Here is a 21,262-nt window from a genome sequence, read left to right as displayed (position 1 = left end):
CGTATACGTCAGTGTTATTCTCTGAGGCTACCCGGAACATATCCCAGTCGACGTAATCGAAACAAGCGTGAAATCCGATTGGTCAGATCAGCGTGGGATAGACCTAAGCACGGGCGCTTCCTGTTTCAGTTTCTGCCTATAGAAAAGGAGCAACAAGATAGAGACAAGGTCAGATTTGCCAAAAGGAGGGTGGGGGTGGGCCTTGTATGCATTGCAGAGGGTAGAGTAGCAATGGTCGAGCGTGTTACTCGCTCGTGTATGCACTCGATATGCAGAACGAATTTAGGTAGCCTTGTTCTCAAATTAACTTTGTTAAAATCCCCGGCTACAATAAATTCAGCCTCAGGATATATGGTTTCCAGTTTGCATAAAGTCCAGTGAAGTTCCTTGAAGGCCGTCTTTGTATCGGCATGGGGTGGGATATACACGGCTGTAACCGCTGAAAGTTCTCTTGGGAGATAATACGGTTGGCATTTGATTGTAAGGGATTCTAGGTCAGCTGAACAAAAGGACTTGATTTCCTGTATGTTGTTACGATTACACCATGAGTCGTTAACTTCTCTGCGCTACGGATCCCTTTTACGCGATCATTTTCCTAAACAACCTCTGAATTGCAGGGCACAAAATATTATTAAAAATATTTATAATCATGCAATCACAAGTGAAATATACCAAAACACAGTTTAGCTTGTTGTTAATCCACCTATCGTGTCAGATTTGGAAAATATGCTTTACAGCGAAAGCAATCCAAGCTTTTGTGAGTCTATCAATCAATGCTACAACAGTTAGCCTTATATTAGCTAGGTTAGCTTGGTCACGAAAGTCAGAAAAGCAATAAAAGTTATCGCTTACCTTTGATAATCTTCGGATGTTTGCACTCACGAGACTCCCAGTTACACAACAAATGTAATTTTTGTTCGATAAATATTACTTTTATAACAAAAAAAACGCCATTTGGGTTGCGCGTTATGTTCAGAAAACCAAAGCCTCGTTCCGTTCGACGAAAATTCCAAAAAGTATCCGTAATGGTCGTAGAAACATGTCAAATGTTTTTATAATCAATCATCAGGTTGTTTTTAACAAACATAATCGATAATATTTCCACCGGACCGTAACCTATTCAATAAGAGAGAAAAAGAAAATGGAGAGCTACCTCTCTCGCGCGCAGGAATTAATCAGAGGACACCTGACTAGTTTTGAAACATTTCGCTCATTTTTCAAAATAAAAGCCTGAAACTATGTCTAAAGCTTGGTCACAGCCTGAGGAAGCCATTGGAAACGGAATCTGGTTGATACCCCTTTAAATGGAAGAAAGACAGGCCAGTAAACACAGATTTAAAATAAATTACTTCCGGGTTAGATTTTCTCAGGTTTTCGCCTGCAGAATCAGTTTTGTTATACTCTCAGACAATATTTTGACAGTTTTGGAAACTTGAGTGTTTTCTATCCTAATATGTAAATTATATGCATATTCTACGATCTGGACCTGAGAAATAGTCCGTTTACCCTGGGAACGTTATTTAAAAAAAAAAAAAAATTTGACCCCTAGCGTCAAGAGGTTTAATCATGAAACATATACCTCAGCCCTTCTTACCGGAGAGATGTTTATTCCTGTCACCGCGATGCACTGAAAATCACGATGGCTGTACCGACTCTGACAGCATATTCCAAACTAACCATGTTTCCGTGAAACAGAGTATGTTACAATCCCGGATATCTCTTTGGAAAGCAACTCTTACTCTGATGCCTTGTTAACTAGGGACTGGACATTAGCGAGTAATGTATTCAGAAGCGGTGGCTGGTGTGCGCACCTCCGAAGCCTCATTAGAAGACTGCTCTGGCTCCCTCTCCTCCGTTGTTTTGGGTCGGCCTACAGAATCAGTTCAAATGCCCTTGGAGGTGCAGACAAAGGATACGCTTTGCGAAAGTCGGATTCCTTGTCGTAGTGCTGGTAAGTTGACGTCTCTGATATCCAATAGTTCTTCCTGGCTGTATCTAAAAACACTTAAGGTTTTCTGGGCAAACAATGTAAGAAATAATACATACATTTTTTTATACTGAACAGTTTCTTAAGGACTAGAAGCGAAGCTGCCATCTCTATCGGCGCCATCTTGTTTCCCTCCACTGTAAAAAATAAATAGTTTTGGAAGCTATAGAAATGCATTTATTAATGTCTACATTAAATTTTGGCACGTGTATTATATTAGACACCTTAACAAATACTTTTCTTTATATTATGTGAGCTATACAAAATCAACAAAATGTGTCAAATGTACATTAAAAGTATAATTTTGAGATTACTAATGTTACTGTCCCCACTACAACAACAACAATAATTGTTAGAAGTACTGCTTCTAGGAGGGAGAACAAATATGGCCGACCGGTGGCTTCAAAGCCTCTCGATGGCCAATACATAGCATCAGCAAGCCAGAGTATATATTCATCATTGTTCCCAACCTACTGTATGTTCGTTTGCCGTCTCCTGTTTTGTCGGTGTCTCCGGTAAAATGCATTGGTTTGTGCATTTACGGATGAATTGTTATATTCTATATAATCACTTGTGCTTAAGTCCGTGACTGCAGTAAGCAATATTCATGTGGTCTTCAATGTGTAAAGATCAGTGCTTGACTTGGACTGAAATAGGTGCCTGTACTCATTGTGGGTGCTGGCACTGTTTATATTTATGTGCAGGAGCTACACAATACTTTTAGTACAATATTCTAAAAGAAGAACAGGAGCCCAAGCAGTGGAATATTTGAGCCAGTGCAAATAGTCTGGTTAGCCATTTGATTAGCTGTTGGAGTCTAATGGCTTGGGGGTAGAAGCCTTTTGGATCTAGACTTGCCGCTCCGGTACCAATTGCCATGCGGTAGCAGAGAGAACAATCTGACTAGGGTGGCTGGAGTCTGACAATTTTTAGGGCCTTCCTCTGACGCCTGATATAGAGGTCCTGGATGGCAGGAAGCTTGGCCCCTGTGAGGTACGGGGCCATACGCACAACCCTCAGTAGTGCCTTACGGTCATAGGCCGAGCAGTTGCCATACTTGGCAGTGGTGCAACCAGTCAAGATGCTGTCGATGATGCAGCTGTATAACTTTTTGAGGATCTGAGGACCCATGCCAAATATTTTAAGTCTCCTGAGGTTGAATAGGCTTTGTCGTGCCCTCTTCGTGGCTGTATTGGTGTGTTAGGACCATGATAGTTTGTTGGTGATGCTCTCAACCTGCTCCACTTCAGCCCCATCAATGTTAATTGGGTCCTGTTCGGCCCGCCTTTTCCTGTGGTCCACGATCAGCTCCTTTGTCTTGCTCACATTGAGGGAGAGGTTGTTGTCCTGGCACCACACTGCCAGGTCTCTGACAACCTCCCTATAGGCTGTCTCAACGTTGTTGGTGATCGGGCCTACCACTGTTGTGTCGTCAGCAAACTTAATGATGGTGGTGGAGTCGTGTTTGGCCACGCAGTCATGGGTGAACAGGAAGTACAGGAGGGGACTAAGCAGCACCTCTGAGGGGTCCTAGTGTTGAGGATCAGTGTGGTGGATGTGGTGTTGACTACCCTTACCACCTGGGGGCGGCTAGTCAGGAAGTCCAGGATCCAGTTGCAGAGGGAGGTGTTTAGTCCCAGGGTCCTTAGCTTAGGGATCAGATTTGTGGGTACTATGGTGCTGAACACTGAGCTGTAGTCAATGAACAGCATTCTCACATGAGTGGTCCTTTTGTCCAGGTGGAAAAGGGCAGTGTGGAGTGCGATCGAGATTGCGTCTTCTGTGGACTGTTGGGGCGATATGCGAATTGGACTGGGTCTAGAGTTTCCGGGATGATGGTGTAGATGTGAGCCATGACCAGCCTTTCGAAGTGCTACGGGGTAGTAATCATTTAGGCAGATTCCCTTCTCTTCCTTGGCCAGAGGGACTATGATGGTCTGCTTGAAACATGTAGGCATTACAGGCTCGGTCAGGCAGAGGTTGAAAATGTAATTGAAGACACTTGCCAATTGGTCAGTGTATACTTTGAGTACATGTCCTGGTAATCCATCTGGCCCTGCTTTTGTGAATGTTGATCTGTATAAAGGTCTTGCTCACATTGGCTACTGAGAACGTGATCGTACAGAACAGCTGATGCTCTCATGCATACTTCTAATGCATAAAATGCATTTAGCTCGTCTGGTAGGCTCGTGTCACTGGGCAAGTCGCGGCTGGGTTTCTCTTTGTAGTCCATAATAGATTTAAATCCCTGTCACATACGGCAAGCTTCACCTCACAGATCATCACACCAAATTCAAGCCTACTGCCTAGCCTAACCGTAGCGTGAAAGCTAAACAGGGATGAAACCATTTTAGGGGGGTTTGTGAGGGGTTTCATTCCATTTTTCTGTTTTCAAGTCCATGGTGGGTAGAAGTGGGGGGATATGAAGCAGGAAATATTACTGTGATGTGGGATTATCAATAAATGGAGGGCAAACACGAGAAGTTTATATGCTAAATAAACCCCCTGGAAAGGGAGGTCTGAGCTGGCAACCCTGATGTACCAAAGTTACAATCTGATGCTGCGTAAAAAAATGGGAACTGGGAAATCTCAACATTCATTGCATAAAGAAAATTAGAAACGAGCTCCTACTGGGGAAAAATTGTTTTGAACGGTTATCCAACTCGGAATTCCAACTCGCCCTCTTTCTAGAGCTGTGACTTTCTGACCAGAAGATCATTGACATCATGATTTTATCTAGTATTTTTCAGAGTTCACAGTTGTCTTGAAAGCACCATAAGTCAGTTGAGTGACCTATCCCTTGTTATAACAGACACTTACGTGACAACCAGAATGCATTGTATGATGTCAACAAACATGGTGCCGCAAATAGCTTAGCATTAGCTCATCATAATCAATACAACATTCAAAAAAGTATTTTAGACATCATGTGTCCATTACAATATATGCAAGAATCAGAATGCATTATTAGTCACCAGACTTGAAAACATGTGAATAAAACAGTAAATACATTATGGTCCATACATACATACGGTGTGCTACAGCAGAAACGACAACATGCTATACAGAAAATAAGCCACTTACTTTGACAGGAACGCACACATGTCCAAAGTTCAATTTGTGAGGAAAACAACCATGAAGGAAATGCGGGCACCAGTGAGAAAATGTGCTGGGGGAAAATGGTTGTGCAAGGCCTGTTCTGACTAGAGATGTGCAATGTCTTCATACTTGATCTAGGGAAACACTAGGGCAGTGCTTGGGCTCTTGTTGAAGAGAGAAATTTGTCCGGCTCACTAAGCCTTAAACATAAATTGTCCGCAACAGTGAATTGGGCTACTTATATGAATTAACGAGGAGGCGGAACACACCTCAATACAAATTATTGTTAGAAAATAAAACTTGTTAGAAAATTATTTGAAATGGACAAGTTGAAACATAGCCTATAGATAATTAGCAGGCAGCGTGCCTTGGTTTGAGTGCAGTGGGGGTACCTGTCCTGTTGCGTAACAATCACATTTTGGAATAGTGAGAGCCTTCTGACATCATGCACATGAAAAAACTCACACAGAGGCGATGGTTAGAGATATTTGGAATCTTGTTTATCATAGTCCAAATTGTGTACGCACAGCAATGTTCTATAATATTGGACTGTTGGCTTCCTTTTTTTTTTAATTCTCAGTGCAGCTCAAGCAATTTCTCCAACTGTCAACATATTCAAAGGATTAGACTTGTACCGGAGCCGCGTTGGTTGAGAATTTTGGATAAGTGCGTGTACAGGCTGTGCATCCTCCGTGGTTGGTGGTCTGAGGCAAGTCGCAATGAGACACCGGACTATCGCGTCTGGACCATGATTTATTCAACTTCTGCGTCCTCTCTCCTCATTCCTCTATCGCCTCCTTTCAAAAAAAGGTCAAAGGAAATCAAGGAGAGGTGGCGAAAGGGAATGTGGAAGAAAATGTGTTTATAATAAATAACTCTGCTACACTCGCATGTCATCAGGCAAATTACGTTTACAAGGGTAGATCCCAAAATAAATGTGTAAAGTGATAAAACAAATTGTAAGTTAGTTATCCAACACATTGTATATAAAAAAAATCTTAAGTATTATATTGTTTTTAAACGTGTGCATATTTTTTCTTCCGACAATAGAAAAGCAGATTCAAGGGGTGTGGCAGATTTCAATGTTTGGTTTTCATAATGGAACCCTTGTTGTCCAAAAAGTTAAACTTTTTAATAATTTGTCCATAGAACATTCTTCCAAGTTTCTTGATGATCATCCAGGTGCTTTTGGCAATCTTGAATAAACTTTTTGGAAGAGATGGGTCCCATTATGTCTGGCGAAAACCAAACCCTGCATTCCGCAGTAAGAACCTCATACTAACGGCAGTGCTTCATTTGAGCCGGATCCGGCATCTCTCAGTTTTGGACTGTTTCGTTCCAGGACACATTTGCCAGGATCCGATACCTCTTGTGGCATGAAAAATACTTTTCACTGTTTGCAAAGTAAAAATTCTAACAAAAGCAATCATCGTCTGGCTAATTCAACTTGACTCCTCTGTAATTCTCCTTGTTGCCCCCTTCGAAACATAATGAGTAAATGTGCCTGATAATTGATTCATGCTGGGTCAGGTTGCAGTCATTGCAGGTAAAGGTGGCACAACCAGTTATTGAGTGTAAAGGGGACAATACATTTTTCACACAGGGGCATTGGGTGTTGCACAACTTTGTTAACCTGTCTAGGACTAGGGTTCCGCTAGCCAACAGCCAATGAAATTGCAGGGTGCCAAATTCAATCAACAGAAATCTCATAATTCAATTTTCTCAAACATACAAATATTAGACACCATTTTAAAGATAAAATTCTCGTTAATCCAACCACAGTGCACGATTTCAAAAAAGCTTTTCGGCGAAAGCAGAACATATCATTATGTTAGGTCAGCAACTAGTCACAGAAAGCATACAACGATTTTCCAACCAAAGAGAGGAGTCACAAAAAGCAGAAATATTGATAAAATGAATCACTAACCTTTGATATTCTTCATCAGATGACACTCCCGGGACAACATGTTACACAATACATGTATGTTTTGTTCGATCAAGTTCATATTTATATCCAAAAACCTCAGTTTACATTTGGCTTTGCCTCCAAAACATCCCGTGAATTTGCACAGCCACATCAAATCACAGAAATACTCATAATAAACATTAATAAAAGATACAAGTGTTATTCACAGATGCAAAGATATACTTCTCCTTTATGCAACTGTGTCAGATTTCAAAAAACCTTTGCGGAAAAAGAAAACCATGCAATCATCTGAGTACGGCGCTCAGAGACCAACACAACCCAAGAAGATATCCGCCATGTTGGAGTCAACATAAGTCAGAAATAGCATTATAAATATTCAGTTACCTTTGATGATCTTCATCAGAATGCACTCCCAGGAATCCCAGTTCCACAATAAATGTTTGATTTGTTCCATAAACAATTCCTCCTTGTTGTTCGCGTGTTCAGTACACAATCTAAACTCATGACGCGCGGGCAGGTCCAGGCAAAAGTTCAGACTAAAACTCATATTACAGTCTATAGAAACATGTCAAACGAAGTATAGAATCAATCTTTAGGATGTTTTTAACATAAATCTCCAATAATGTTCCAACCGGAGAATTCCTTTGTCTGTAGAAAAGCTATGGAACAGAGCTCGCTCTCACGTGAACGAGCATCACGAGCTCAAAGCATTCTGCCAGACCTCTGACTCATTCAACTCTCATTTGGCCCCACCTCACAGTAGAAGCATCAGACAAGGTTCTAAAGACTGTTGACATCTAGTGGAAGCCTTAGGAAGTGCAACATGACCCATATCCCACTGTATCTTCAATAGGGAATGAGTTGAAAAACGACCAACCTCAGATTTCCCACTTCCTGGTTGGATTTTTCTCAGGTTTTTGCCTGCCATATGAGTTCTGTTATACTCACAGACATCATTCAAACAGTTAGACACTTCAGAGTGTTTCCTATCCAAATCTACTAATAATATGCATATATTAGCAACTGGGACTGAATAGCAGGCAGTTTACTCTGGGCACGCTTTTCATCCAAATGTGAAAATGCTGCCCCCTATCCATAACAAGTTAAATAAATAAAATAAGTATATATTTATTTTGTTATTTGTAAACTCAGGTTCCCTTTATCTAATATTAGGTTTTGGTTGAAGATCTGATAACATTCAGTATCGAAAAAAAATTGAGAATATGAAAGGGGGCTATTACTTTTTCACGGCACTGTATAGCTGAACAAACAGGGAGGTTAGATGATCAGGTAGCCTACTGTAGGTGGGGGAGCATTACCTAAGGCCTATATTTTTGCCTACAGTAATGTTTAGGCTCACTGATGCCACTCGAAGCAATCTGATCTCAATGCCCAACATACAGTATACCTCCTTTGATGTATGTGATGTCTACTTCCACTTTAAATGATCAAATAAATTCAATCAATTTGTAAAAAATGTATCAAAGTTCTTACCTGTGGTTGTATGCCTCTCCAGTGTAGTTTTACCTCTGAACAGGGACTAATGTCATGTTCAAAACAACTGGGAATTGGGAAAACAACGGTGAAAAATCTCCAACTGGGAAAAATTGTTTTGAATGGTCATTCAACTTGGAATTACACGTTGGGAACCCTGGCCTCTTTCTTAAGCTCCGACTTTCCGACCTGAAGATCACAGAAATCATGATTTTGACCTAGTTTTTAACCGAGTTCCCAGTTGTCTTGAAAGTACCAAAAGCGTTACAATGTTTTCAATCTGTGTACTGCAGGGCTAAACCTGATTTGTTGCTTCATGAAAGAGGGAGGAGCTTAACAGTACAAAATGCCACCTGAAAGCAATAATGAAAACTCATCAAATTGCTTTACCCCCAGAAGAGGAGAATCGTTTCATTTTGAGTGCTACGCTGCACACAAAGAGAGGTGAGTTTCAAAGGAAAACTTTTGACAAGTCTAAGGGAAAAGTTTGTCAAATGTGAACAATGCTGCACCATCCCCATTTGGAATTCACAAGGACTTTTAGTCAAATGTTGTGTTTGTAGTTGAGTGGGAGGTGGGGAATTTAAGCTTATACACTTAAATTCTTACTTGCACTGTACATAAGCCACATTTAAAAATAAAAAAATTACACCACTTGCGCAAACGTTTAATGCATCTTTTAATATCAGCTTTTGGTTGTCTCAAATGTATGTATTTTAAAAATGTGTCTTGTGGTGATTTTGGCTGTAATGTTTACTTTTTATAAATGTGTTTTTTACAGACTAGTCTATATATATTTTTTTTTACATTGTCATTTCTTAGTGGCACAGACAAGAAAGACTAAATAATTTGAAACTCAAAGGGATTGCAATGTTTTCCAACATTTGTCCCCAGCTTGAAGAGATGGCATTGTACAGTGCCATGACAGAGTTCCTGTGCTCTATCTGTTTTGGTGTTTTCACCAACTCCGCCACAATCCCTTGTGGACACACCTTTTGCAAGCCTTGTCTTGAAGGTGATTGGAAAATCAGTGGAGACCCTGCAATCTGTGCAAGACTAGCTTCACACCTACCCTTAACATCCAGGTCAACATAGTCTTGAGAGACCTTGTGGAAAGCTTCAAGGGGGCAAGTGAAGGACGAGGCCGTCAACCAGCCGACTATGGCTCCGGGAGAGGTCTCCTGTGACACATGCATAGGAGACAGGATGCCCAAGGCCGTCAAGACCTGCCTGGTGTGTTTGTCGTCGTACTGCCTGGCGCATGCAAGGGTCCACAACACCAGCTGGTCAGACCCCTGGCTAACCTGGAGCAGAGGTGTCTGAACCATAACAGGCTCCTGGAGTGTTACTGCCGCACTGACAAGACCATCCTGTGTGGGGCATGTGATGCTCACCAGGTGCCGGCACACCAGGTTGTATCGATGCAGGTAGAGTTCTTGGCTCAGAAGGTAAGAATGGGTTTTGGAGCAATTGTTCATCAATCCAGGGTTGTATTCATTAGGAACCAAGTGGATGCAAACTGTCTGAAACCAGGAGGGACTACCTGAACTCCAATAAATGCTTGTTTATTTTCGTTTCATATTGTTTTGACACTGATCCCGAGCTGTGTTCATTACGACACACCACAACAAATGTGGAACAGAAGACTGTTTCCTATTGGACTAGTTTGGGTAGACAGTACCCCCTCCCCCCACCCTGGGTTTTGGTTATTGTATTTGTTGGGATTTCATTTTGTGCCTAATAAATATGACCCTGTGTGCAGGTTTTTGTTCTAGCAGTAATGCTAACACCTTTGGTCATAACTTCAGGCTCAGCTGGCTAAAGACCAGGCAGTGGTCAAGGAGAAGCTGAAGGCAACTCAGAATGAGGCAGAGAAATTAAACTCTTCAGTCCTACTCTGTGAGGTGACTTTTCATTTGAATTGGCTATGTTACACCATTGTAATTTTGCAGTCTTTCACCTTAGAAATCAATAGTAAATCATGGAAACTTCCCATGGGGGTTACAAATTGTTGTGCTAATGAAAATTACCATGCCTTGAAGACCACTCTTTGACCTCTTCAGCGGTGGGGTGGAATGTTGCAGAACATTCAGAAATGTATCATGTAGAACCGAAAATGTCTGTCAGATTTATCAGGAAATTGAGTCTGTGCTACTTATTGCATTTCTATCTGCAACGTCCAGGACGTATCAAATCACATAAATCCTCCCTGATCTGTTTTGTCTACTTGCCCTCTTGCAGGATGCAGTGATTAGCCAACTCGAGTTTGTGAATGCGTTCCGCCTAGCCCAGGTCAGCAAGGTGAGCCTGATCTAACACTTAGGCCTCGGAGGGTGGAGGAGCTGGTGAGCACAACGTCCCATTGGAACCGTGTGCTTGAAGATAACATCACAGCGCTGACGAGCAGAGGTTTTGCACTGGAGTGTTTGATTGGCTGACACCTTTGAGCTTCTTGATGTGAGTTATTGGGCGTGTTTGACATTGCAGGCGAGTTGATTGACTGATCTAAAAATCCCTTTATATCATAAATAACTAAATGCTATTTGTAGATCACTCACAATTTACCCCATGATGAATCATGGTTTTAATTTTCTCACATACTGCCTGAATCGATTGTACTCTTCTCCAGACATATAGGCTTGTCTTACACTCCCAGTCATGGGTGCAACTATGGTGAAAACTTCTTCCAGTCAATGCTTACACCAATCTAGCGCTTTCATATGAAGATGTGTGGACAGTCTTCACTCGGTCATTGCAGGTGAATCAACGTGCTTGTATGATGCAAGAGAGAATAAAGTAGAGTCGCACGTCAAAAGTCTGATTTATGACCCTATGTCATGATGACGTGTGCACACCCATATTTGGGCTTCTGGTCAGGACATCCTGACGGGAAAGTGACCATGTGGTTATGCCCATATGTGCATCCTGTTCCTGTTCTCACGCCATAGAGTGAGTGTGAAAAAATGTATATAATGTCTTTGAAGTTGTCATGATGATTGATGTCTAGGGTCCTCTTTGAACAGGGTGGGGGGATGAACATTTCAAAGAGTATGGCCCCCACCTAATTTAATGCCCTTAGGTTTGTTGTCTATAAAACAGGAATGTCTGGGAGGGGGCGTGTGTGTGTGTGTGTGTGTGTGTGTGTGTGTGTGTGTGTGTGTGTGTGTGTGTGTGTGTGTGTCTACCGCAGTGTTAGAAACAAGGTCCCTTCTCAGTGTGTACATTTCAAGCTTTTAACAACAATAAAACAGCCATATAAATAATGATTCTCGGCCCACCACACAGCCTATGGATGTTCGGTGCATGTACACTGGGGGGATTTTGAAACAGGTAGATTACAACCCCAAAGTATTGGGGTTAAGAAAAGATCATAAAGTTAATTTCAGATTCAGGTTTAGAGGGTAATAACTTTAGGGAAACCACATTTCACACTATGTACAGTCATAGAGAGCCAACAAATCAAGGGGTAACCCGGGATGAATGGAAATTAAATGTACAACAGGAGTCCTCTGTAACAAGCAATTTGTGTTAAATGTGTCACAGTCAATCACAACAGCCTCTTTTTGAAAGGCCTATGATCTGAAGGCCCTAAGAATCGCTTCAATGGCTTATAGCCCTGATGTCAAAGTGACAATTTTAGCCTGCGAACAATATGATAGTGCTAATGCGACAAAGTCTGTCAATTCTCAAGTATCTTCCATAGCAGGCAATGATGTCAACTTTTTTATGCCTGTTTTTAGTTTTAAATGGGTGGACTATCCCATTTTCATAACACTTATGAATAAACTGGACAATCTTTTCCAAAATCGTGAACAATTACGGCGCTGGCTGCGGCTATCCTTGAGACATGCCCGATGGATTATATAACTATGGAGTGAAAATTTACGGAGTTTTGATGGACCGTGCAAGAGAGCCAGGCAGTTTGATGGGGAATTGGACACGGATAATGGGGATGGTTACCCAGGCACTTTATCTGTAAGAAAGGCATAGTAAAAAGGCGACATTAATTATGAACGGCTATAAAATGTATGTACTTGATTTTTGAATGAAATAAAATGGTTTTAAAAGCAGTATCTCACCCCTTAAGGAACGGTAAGCTCTCGTTTTCACTCTCACCCCGGTCTGTCACGGAGAAAAAAGAGAAAAGCCATGTGCGCGTGTGTTTCAAAAAGCAAAAACGGGGAGGGTGTGTGTTCAAAAATGCCCATGCATCTGCGCTCAAAGCTCTCTCTCTCTATGCAGGGGTCATTTGAAACCCAGGTTTACAATATCCTGCAAAACAGATGCCTACCCCCCAACCATAAAGTGTGTCGCTGTCTTTTAAAAACGGACACTTACGATTCATTAACACATAGGTCTTTCAAATCCTAATTTAGCTCAGAATCTAGGTGTTAACCCGGAGGATGTAGAATATCAAAAGGGTAATAGTGTCTCGACACCCCAATCCTGTTTGAACCCACTACCTTTGTAATCAAATATACTTTTGTTGCATACCGGATAGCGCCCGGAAAAAAAACGTCACCCCTGCTCTGTAAACATTCTACTAGAACCGTTTTAGCGCAGCTGCAATCCCACTGGCCTGCAAACCCCAATAGTTATCGGACTGAACAGTTAAAAAAAAGATCCTCTGGGAATCCCGCCTAATGGAGCTTTCTGAAGGTGAGTTCGTGAAAACATACAAATCTAATATATTTTTTCTTTATTTATCTTTATCTTTATTGAACTTAAATTATTATAGAATACGTGTAAAAACGAAGTATATGTTTTCACGAGTGTACGAAAATAATTCTAATGATTGAAGTGTATGTACCTAATATGTTGTACTAGTATATACGTTAAGCTGACTTTTAAAAAAAGTACACCCCTGCATTCTCTATTATAAAGTAGGCTATCCTTTGAGGTCACGTAGGTCAATTTGTTGCTCTCTTTGCCTTTATACATCTCATTGACCTGCTGTAAACTCCCTCAGGTGTAAACATCTACAATAATCATTAGACATAGAGTTATCATACCCAGTGTCAGGGTTTGCTAACTCTGGAAATTCCTTTGGTTTGTACAGAGTTAGGTAAATCAGCTCTTTGCCCCCCTTACATGGGGAATAATCTCCAAGCTGCTCTAAACGTTGATGTTTTGGTGTCTCTAGGTTCATCTCTAGACTGTTGAATGAGGCCTGTTACAACTTTCTTACAAAAACTTTAAAGGGAGTTTGTGAAACTATTTAGTCATGGATGTATGTTAAACATATTTAACACGTATTGCAGGTTACAGAAAACTCCTGTTGTACTTTGAATCGCCACTCATCCCTGTTACATCATGATATGATGAATCACCACTCATCCCTGTTACATCATGATATGATGAATCGCCACTCATCCCTGGTACATCATGATGTGATGAATCGCCACTCATCCCTGTTACATCATGATGTGATGAATCGCCACTCATCCCTGTTACATCTTGATGTGATGAATCGCCACTCATCCCTGGTACATCTTGATGTGATGAATCGCCACTCATCCCTGGTACATCTTGATGTGATGAATCGCCACTCATCCCTGGTACATCTTGATGTGATGAATCGCCACTCATCCCTGGTACATCATGATGTGATGAATCGCCACTCATCCCTGGTACATCTTGATGTGATGAATCGCCACTCATCCCTGGTACATCATGATGTGATGAATCGCCACTCATCCCTGGTACATCATGATGTGATGAATCGCCACTCATCCCTGGTACATCATGATGTGATGAATCGCCACTCATCCCTGGTACATCATGATGTGATGAATCGCCACTCATCCCTGGTACATCATGATGTGATGAATCGCCACTCATCCCTGGTACATCATGATGTGATGAATCGCCACTCATCCCTGGTACATCATGATGTGATGAATCGCCACTCATCCCTGGTACATCATGATGTGATGAATCGCCACTCATCCCTGGTACATCATGATGTGATGAATCGCCACTCATCCCTGGTACATCATGATGTGATGAATCGCCACTCATCCCTGGTACATCTTGATGTGATGAATCGCCACTCATCCCTGGTACATCATGATGTGATGGCTCTCTATGTATGTACATGTTTATAATCCACATAGTGTGAATATTGTTTCCCTAAAGTTATTAACCCCCTAAACCGAAATATGAAATTACTTTTAGGATCTTTCTTACCCCCTATTACTTTTTAATCTCCCTCGTAAGGCTTACTAGTTATGTCGAATGTTAGGAAGACCTGTTGGTTGTTACAAAAACCAAACGTAAAAAATACTTTTGACCCCAGCTTTTCACATACTTTTTATATGGGTCTTTTTAATTTAGCCTGTTGTATGTCTCCAGCCACTTGGAGGCTCGGTGCATGTACAAATAAAAAGTACCAAATTCAATCATTGGGTGGATGGTAACTAAAAATATTGGCAGTGCATGTAGTCATGTTAAGCTTTTCATTGTTTTCTTGTCAGAGTTTTATGGTTTTGCATATGTCTGTGCATTATAGGATGTCGTGATAGGGTTGAGGATCAGATCATGCCTATTGGTATTCTTGATCATTTATTGGTCCAAGAAAGACACACAATGGTTCTGGGTTAATTCCCTAGCTGTTTGCATGGCATGGTAGTGTATTAGCCTGGTATGAGGCAAGATAAATAATACAATTTAAGTCAAGTATAAAATAAACCGTATTATCCTAAATTGAGAAATGAATTTAAAAAATCACATCAACATCATAATCTTTCAAAATGTAGCTGTTTTCCATGTAGAATGCCATGTATACTGATTGTATTACAACTTTTTGTGTTTTGTCTTAGTGATTGTTCTTTAGTAAATAGGGAACTCTACAGTGTGTTAGTCCGAGAAAAAGGAACACAGCCTGGTAAACACATTCTTGTAAGTTGTCTACGTTGACATTTCTGGGTATGTCTCGCATATAACATAATAATACTAAAGATTCAGATAATTTTTATGTTACTTTTTATAATAATACAAAGATGTCAAACAAAATGTATTTCTGAAAACCCCTTTTTGCATCTTCAATAGTTGTCACAATGTGTTTTACGGATACCCTGTCTATAAAATCTAAGACCTATCAACACTCAGGAGTCAATGTCCTATCTCTTGTCTTTTTCATAGCCTGAGAGAGAGAGTATATTACCTAAAGTTGTCGCAGCTGCACACTATGTAACACATTATATCAATAATTGCCTAAAATTGTATGTCATTGTCTTTCATAAATGTTGCAATACCGGATGTTGAAACGTTGTTAAATATTTGCTACTTTGGTATACATTGAGTGGAAGGGTATACTTTGAGAGAGTAAAATTACACACTTAAATAATAGATCATCATTCACACACATACAGCCCTGTCTTCATCGTTGTTCATAGTTTATTATCATAGTTTGATCATAGTTTTGTCATAGCTTCTAATTATCGTTTCTAATCACAGATTGAATATAGTTGGCCATGGTTTCTAATCATACTTTCTAGTCTGATTTAATAAACGGGTCAAGTAGACCCTACGAGGGAAGAAGCTATTGTTTACAAACAGTTTGAATAAAAACAATGGTTCATTGGATAAATAGCCTTCATTTAAAAAACATACATGTAAATGCCAAGAATTAATACCTGTCATTCTTAAATAATATATATCTGTATACAAACATCACCTTGAATATTCAACTCCCCTTCAAAAAGTTCCATGAGGAAGGAAGGATTCACCGATTATCATTTTATCTGTCCTGGGACTGCTGGCTGGTGTTTGGAGTTAGGGTAAGGCCGTTAGTCCAAAAACGTAGAAAAGCATGTTTCATCTGCTCTTCCGAAGTCGTTCAGAGTCCCTAATGCAGCATGTACCCCTGTTTGTTGGCTGTCCGCTGTAAACACAAAAAAATTTCTTTTAAAATAGGGTGCTCACTTTTTGTTTTTAATGTATAAATATTATTATGGATTAAAAAATGTTTTTTTTGGATTTATGTTGAAAATAGTGTGATGTTGAAGGGCTACGTAAAGGACCGGGCGCAGTTTCCTTCTGAGAATCCCCGTCTAACTCTGTCGGTTCCAATCAATTATGCCCGGTAGCCTCTGGGTATCATACAGACGTTAGATAATGTTAACCTGTATTTATACGAAATAGATACATTTGAACTTATAAGAATACGTCCATTTGACATATTGCCTAAAAAAATATATTTAAAAAACAAATAATAATTATTGTCCATCTGTTCCTGAATATCTGTAAAAATCATTGTCTTCCTGTTTTAGAATATCATGACTGAATGTTGTTTCAGCCTTGGAGTTGTCCTTAGATACTGCTTTTAAAACCATTTTATTTCATTCAAAAATCAAGTACATACATTTTATAGCCGTTCATAATTAATGTCGCCTTTTTACTATGCCTTTCTTACAGATAAAGGGCCTGGGTAACCATCCCCATTATCCTTGTCCAATTCCCCATCAAACTGTCTGGCTCTCTTGCACGGTCCATCAAAACTCCGTAAATTTTCACTCCATGGTTATATAATCCATCGGGCATTTAGGTACTGGGTATGTCTCAAGGATAGCCGCGGCCAGCGCCGTAATTGTTCACGATTTTGGAAAAGATTGTCCAGTTTATTCATAAGTGTTATGAAAATGGGATAGTCCACCCATTTAAAACTAAAAACAGGCATAAAAAAGTTGACATCATTGCCTGCTATGGAAGATACATGAGAATTGACAGACTTTGTCGCATTAGCACTATCATATTGTCACTTTGACATCAGGGCTATAAGCCATTGAAGCGATTCTTAGGGCCTTCAGATCATAGGCCTTTCAAAAAGAGGCTGTCGTGATTGACTGTGACACATTTAACACGAATTGCTTGTTACAGAGGACTCCTGTTGTACATTTAATTTCCATTCATCCCGGGTTACCCCTTGATTTGTTGGCTCTCTATGACTGTACATAGTGTGAAATGTGGTTTCCCTAAAGTTATTACCCTCTAAACCTGAATCTGAAATTAACTTTATGATCTTTTCTTAACCCCAATACTTTGGGGTTGTAATCTACCTGTTTCAAAATCCCCCCAGTGTACATGCACCGAACATCCATAGGCTGTGTGGTGGGCCGAGAATCATTATTTATATGGCTGTTTTATTGTTGTTAAAAGCTTGAAATGTACACACTGAGAAGGGACCTTGTTTCTAACACTGCGGTAGACACACACGCACACACTTCCACACACACACACACACGCGCACAGACACAAGCCCCCTCCCAGACATTCCTGTTTTATAGACAACAAACCTAAGGGCATTAAATTAGGTGGGGGCCATACTCTTTGAAATGTTCATCCCCCCACCCTGTTCAAAGACGTCCCTAGACATCAAGCATCATGACAACTTCAAAGACATTATATACATTTTTTCACACTCACTCTATGGCGTGAGAACAGGAACAGGATGCACATATATGGGCATAACCACATGGTCACTTTCCCACCAGGATATCCTGACCAGAAGCCCAAATATGGGTGTGCACACCATCATGACATAGGGTCATAAATCAGACTTTTGACGTGCGACATCTACTTTATTTTCTCTGATGCATCATGCATGTTTAACTCCTTTAATTCATTCTAAATATCTCTCGCTCGTCCTCCTTTCAGCATCTTCCCTCCTGCTCCTCCAGATGGCATCAGAGGACTATGCAGCGTCAACATCCCCTTAGATCTACTGGCAGACCTTCGGGAGAATTTCATGAGAAACATGGACAAACTACCCAAGATGGGCTACTTGACAAACGGCGATGCTGTCTCAGGTCTGTATTCAGTATGACATAGTCACTTCAGCCTTTAAGATCTTAATTGCTGCCTTTACACAGGAAGTCTAATTTAAGATCTGTTTCCCAGTTATTGGCACAAGATCTGGGTTGTGTTCCCCCAGCTCAGACTTTGCATGCTTGCCCAATGGTGGTGTGTCACTTAATCTGTGCTGTCGGGCGCTGGAGTCCTAAAACATGTGGTTTGCTATTACTTAAAATGCCTATCCAGGCTTTGTAAGATCTGGCATACGTCCGCAACACCTGTGCAAAGGAATGCACCCCTGATCTGATTGGTTAAAATACCAATTGGGTTGCTTTTACACAGGAAGCCTAATCCTGATCTTTTTTCACTACTTGGTCTTTGACAGATCATCTCTGAGAAAGATCTGATGTGATTGGACAGAAGATCAGATTTGGCCTGCCTGTGTCAACATAGCCAAAGTCAGATTATACCAAACGTTAAGAGCACCTGCTCTTTCCATGAGACTGACCAGGTGACCGCGACGATCCCTTATTGATGTCACTTGTTATAGACACTTCAGTCAGCGTAGATGAAATAGGCCAATTGAGACTTAAAGTAATAAAGGTGAAATAAAAGACTTGGCTTTTGTACGTTGTCCATTAACTCTGAATGGCACAGCCAAAATATTGAAGTGACTTTGAACAGGGTATGGTAGGTGCCAGGGGCACCGATATTTGTAAAGAACTGCAATGATGCTGTTTTTTTCATGCTCAACAGTTTCCCATGTATCAAGAGTGGTCCACCAGACGACATGAGACAACAGTGGGAAGCATTGGAGTCAACATGGGCCAGCATCCCTGTGTAATGCTTTTGAAGCTCTGTAGATTTCATGCCCCAATAAATTGAGGCTGTTCTGAATGCAAGAGGGGGTGCCACTCAATATTAGGAAGGTGTTGCTAATGTTTGAACTCTGTACACCTTTCTGCATTTACAATGACGCAAGCTAGATCACTCAAGGTTTTGAAAGCAAACCAGCTTCAGTTGGCTTCAAATTCTAGCTCAGTCTTCATCTCTACTACGACATTGGCTATTGCTCGTCCGCCAAATACTAACTCTAGAAGGCTTGTAACTGCGCATGGATGTCACACTTGGCTAGTCGGTTGCCAAAGTCTTCATTGAAATGTTATTCCATGGGCAAGTCAATGCCACACTTTCATTTGTGCTGAAATACAAATGAAGTTGGTTATCTTTGCAGATTCAGAAGGCTATGATGTGAAATGTTTTTTTAGAAATCCTGTCTTAAGTAATAAAATAATCATAATTCTGTCATTGGCGTGCCGATCAATGCTCAGGGATGGCTTCCCCTTCACTTATTGATGTAGGAATTGTATTGAGTCGTACACAAGTTTTACTTTGCGTGAAGTTTATAATGCATTCTGTCATTACTAAATAATGTGAGGTATTTTAACAAAGATTTGATTGATAAATAATTTCATCTTCCTCAAAAGGAGATTATGATGTCTTTGCAGGGGGGAGGGAGAATCAGACTTCATTCACTGGTCTCAACTCCAACACTTCATTCAGGATAAAGGGCTTTAGCCCTGAGTTAGCCTGCCTGGGAGCAGTTTGGTTTTGAAGGATTTGTTGCCATAAACATTTACCTGATGTAAAGGTGAGCGACATTCGTATGACTGGTTATCCCGAGTTGCACTCTGACCTGACCTAAGCCACCTCACAACTCCTCAAACCTGATTAGGATACCCCTCTGGTTCTAGATCAGCATTCCTAGTCTGACAACATATGAACACGGGCCCAGATGTGCACCATTAAACATTTGCAATTGTATGTTTTCTAATAAATTGTTGTTACCTTCTGTTTATCCCTCAGATTGCCTTGGTTAAAGAGTTCACAGGTGAGCTAATGTGTAGTCCTGAGTCTGCCTCCATGTTGTGTGTTTTATTTAGTGCCTGGTGTGTTAATAACCCTATATGCTCAACTTTGAAAATCAATTCAACAATGGATTGTAGTTTTCCTCTACCTATCCCTTCTCCTCCTCTCAGTTGAGGTGACTCCTGACCCCAGCACAGCCCACCCATCGCTGCTGTTCAGAAGGGGGTCCCATGGTTGTGAGATTCGGGTGGACCGGCGCAAGATGGCTAGGAAGTTCCCCCTGTCGGCCCAGCGCTTCACCCAGGTGCCGTGCGTCCTCGCTACCCAGGGGTTCAGCAGCCATCGAGCCTACTGGGAGGTGGAGGTGGAGGTGGAGGACTGGGTTGGAAATGGATCTGTGGCAAGTCATTTTTTAAATTTTATTTCACCCTTATTTAACCAGGTAGGCTAGTTGAACACGTTCTCATTTACAACTGCGACCTGGCCAAGATAAAGCATAGCAGTTCGACACATACAACAGAGTTACACATGGAATAAACAAAACACAATCAATAATACAGTAGAAAAAAGAAAACAAAGTTTATATACAGTGAGTGCAAATGAGGTAAGGGAGGTAAGGCAATAAATAGGCCATGGTGGCGAAGTAAATTACAATATAGCAATTAAACATGACATCTCGTGGGGTGTGTCTCACCCCTGAGAAGGGGTTCTGGGTCCTGTTACACCGTGAGGTAAGTTTCTGGCCCACCACTACCCCAACGCTGCCACCACGCCTATGGCAATCGTAACACAAATGAGAAAGGTATGTTGAAGAATAGTTGGATACAGGGCACACTTGGCCCAAAGGGCTCTCTAGTCTAGTATGTTTTCTATGGTAGGTGTTTTAACATTAAATTAAATAAATGCAACTTTATTTGTCTCGTCGCCAATCAGGTGAAGTCTCGCTAGGATATTTGACCTGGCAAAATGGTTTATTTTAGTTGGCGTCACGCATGTCTTTGGAGCTAGTCTTTGACGTACAACTATGTGAGGAAATACATTTAGATATTTGACTATTATTTAAGCGGTGGTTTCGCTCATTATATACACTG

The 21,262-nt window shown here is 41.0% G+C and overlaps 1 pseudogene; it reads left to right on the top strand.

The window, feature by feature from the left end:
- The first annotated feature begins 1,299 nt into the window (after window positions 1–1,299).
- On the top strand, window positions 1,300–20,536 carry LOC129835711 (E3 ubiquitin-protein ligase TRIM47-like; annotated as a pseudogene).
- Window positions 20,537–21,262: the final 726 nt, after the last annotated feature.

Source organism: Salvelinus fontinalis, chromosome 36, assembly GCF_029448725.1.
Source record: "Salvelinus fontinalis isolate EN_2023a chromosome 36, ASM2944872v1, whole genome shotgun sequence".
NCBI classification, from domain to species: domain Eukaryota; kingdom Metazoa; phylum Chordata; class Actinopteri; order Salmoniformes; family Salmonidae; genus Salvelinus; species Salvelinus fontinalis.
Note: the sequence above shows the minus strand (reverse complement) of the source record. Positions and strands in the feature narration are given on the sequence as shown.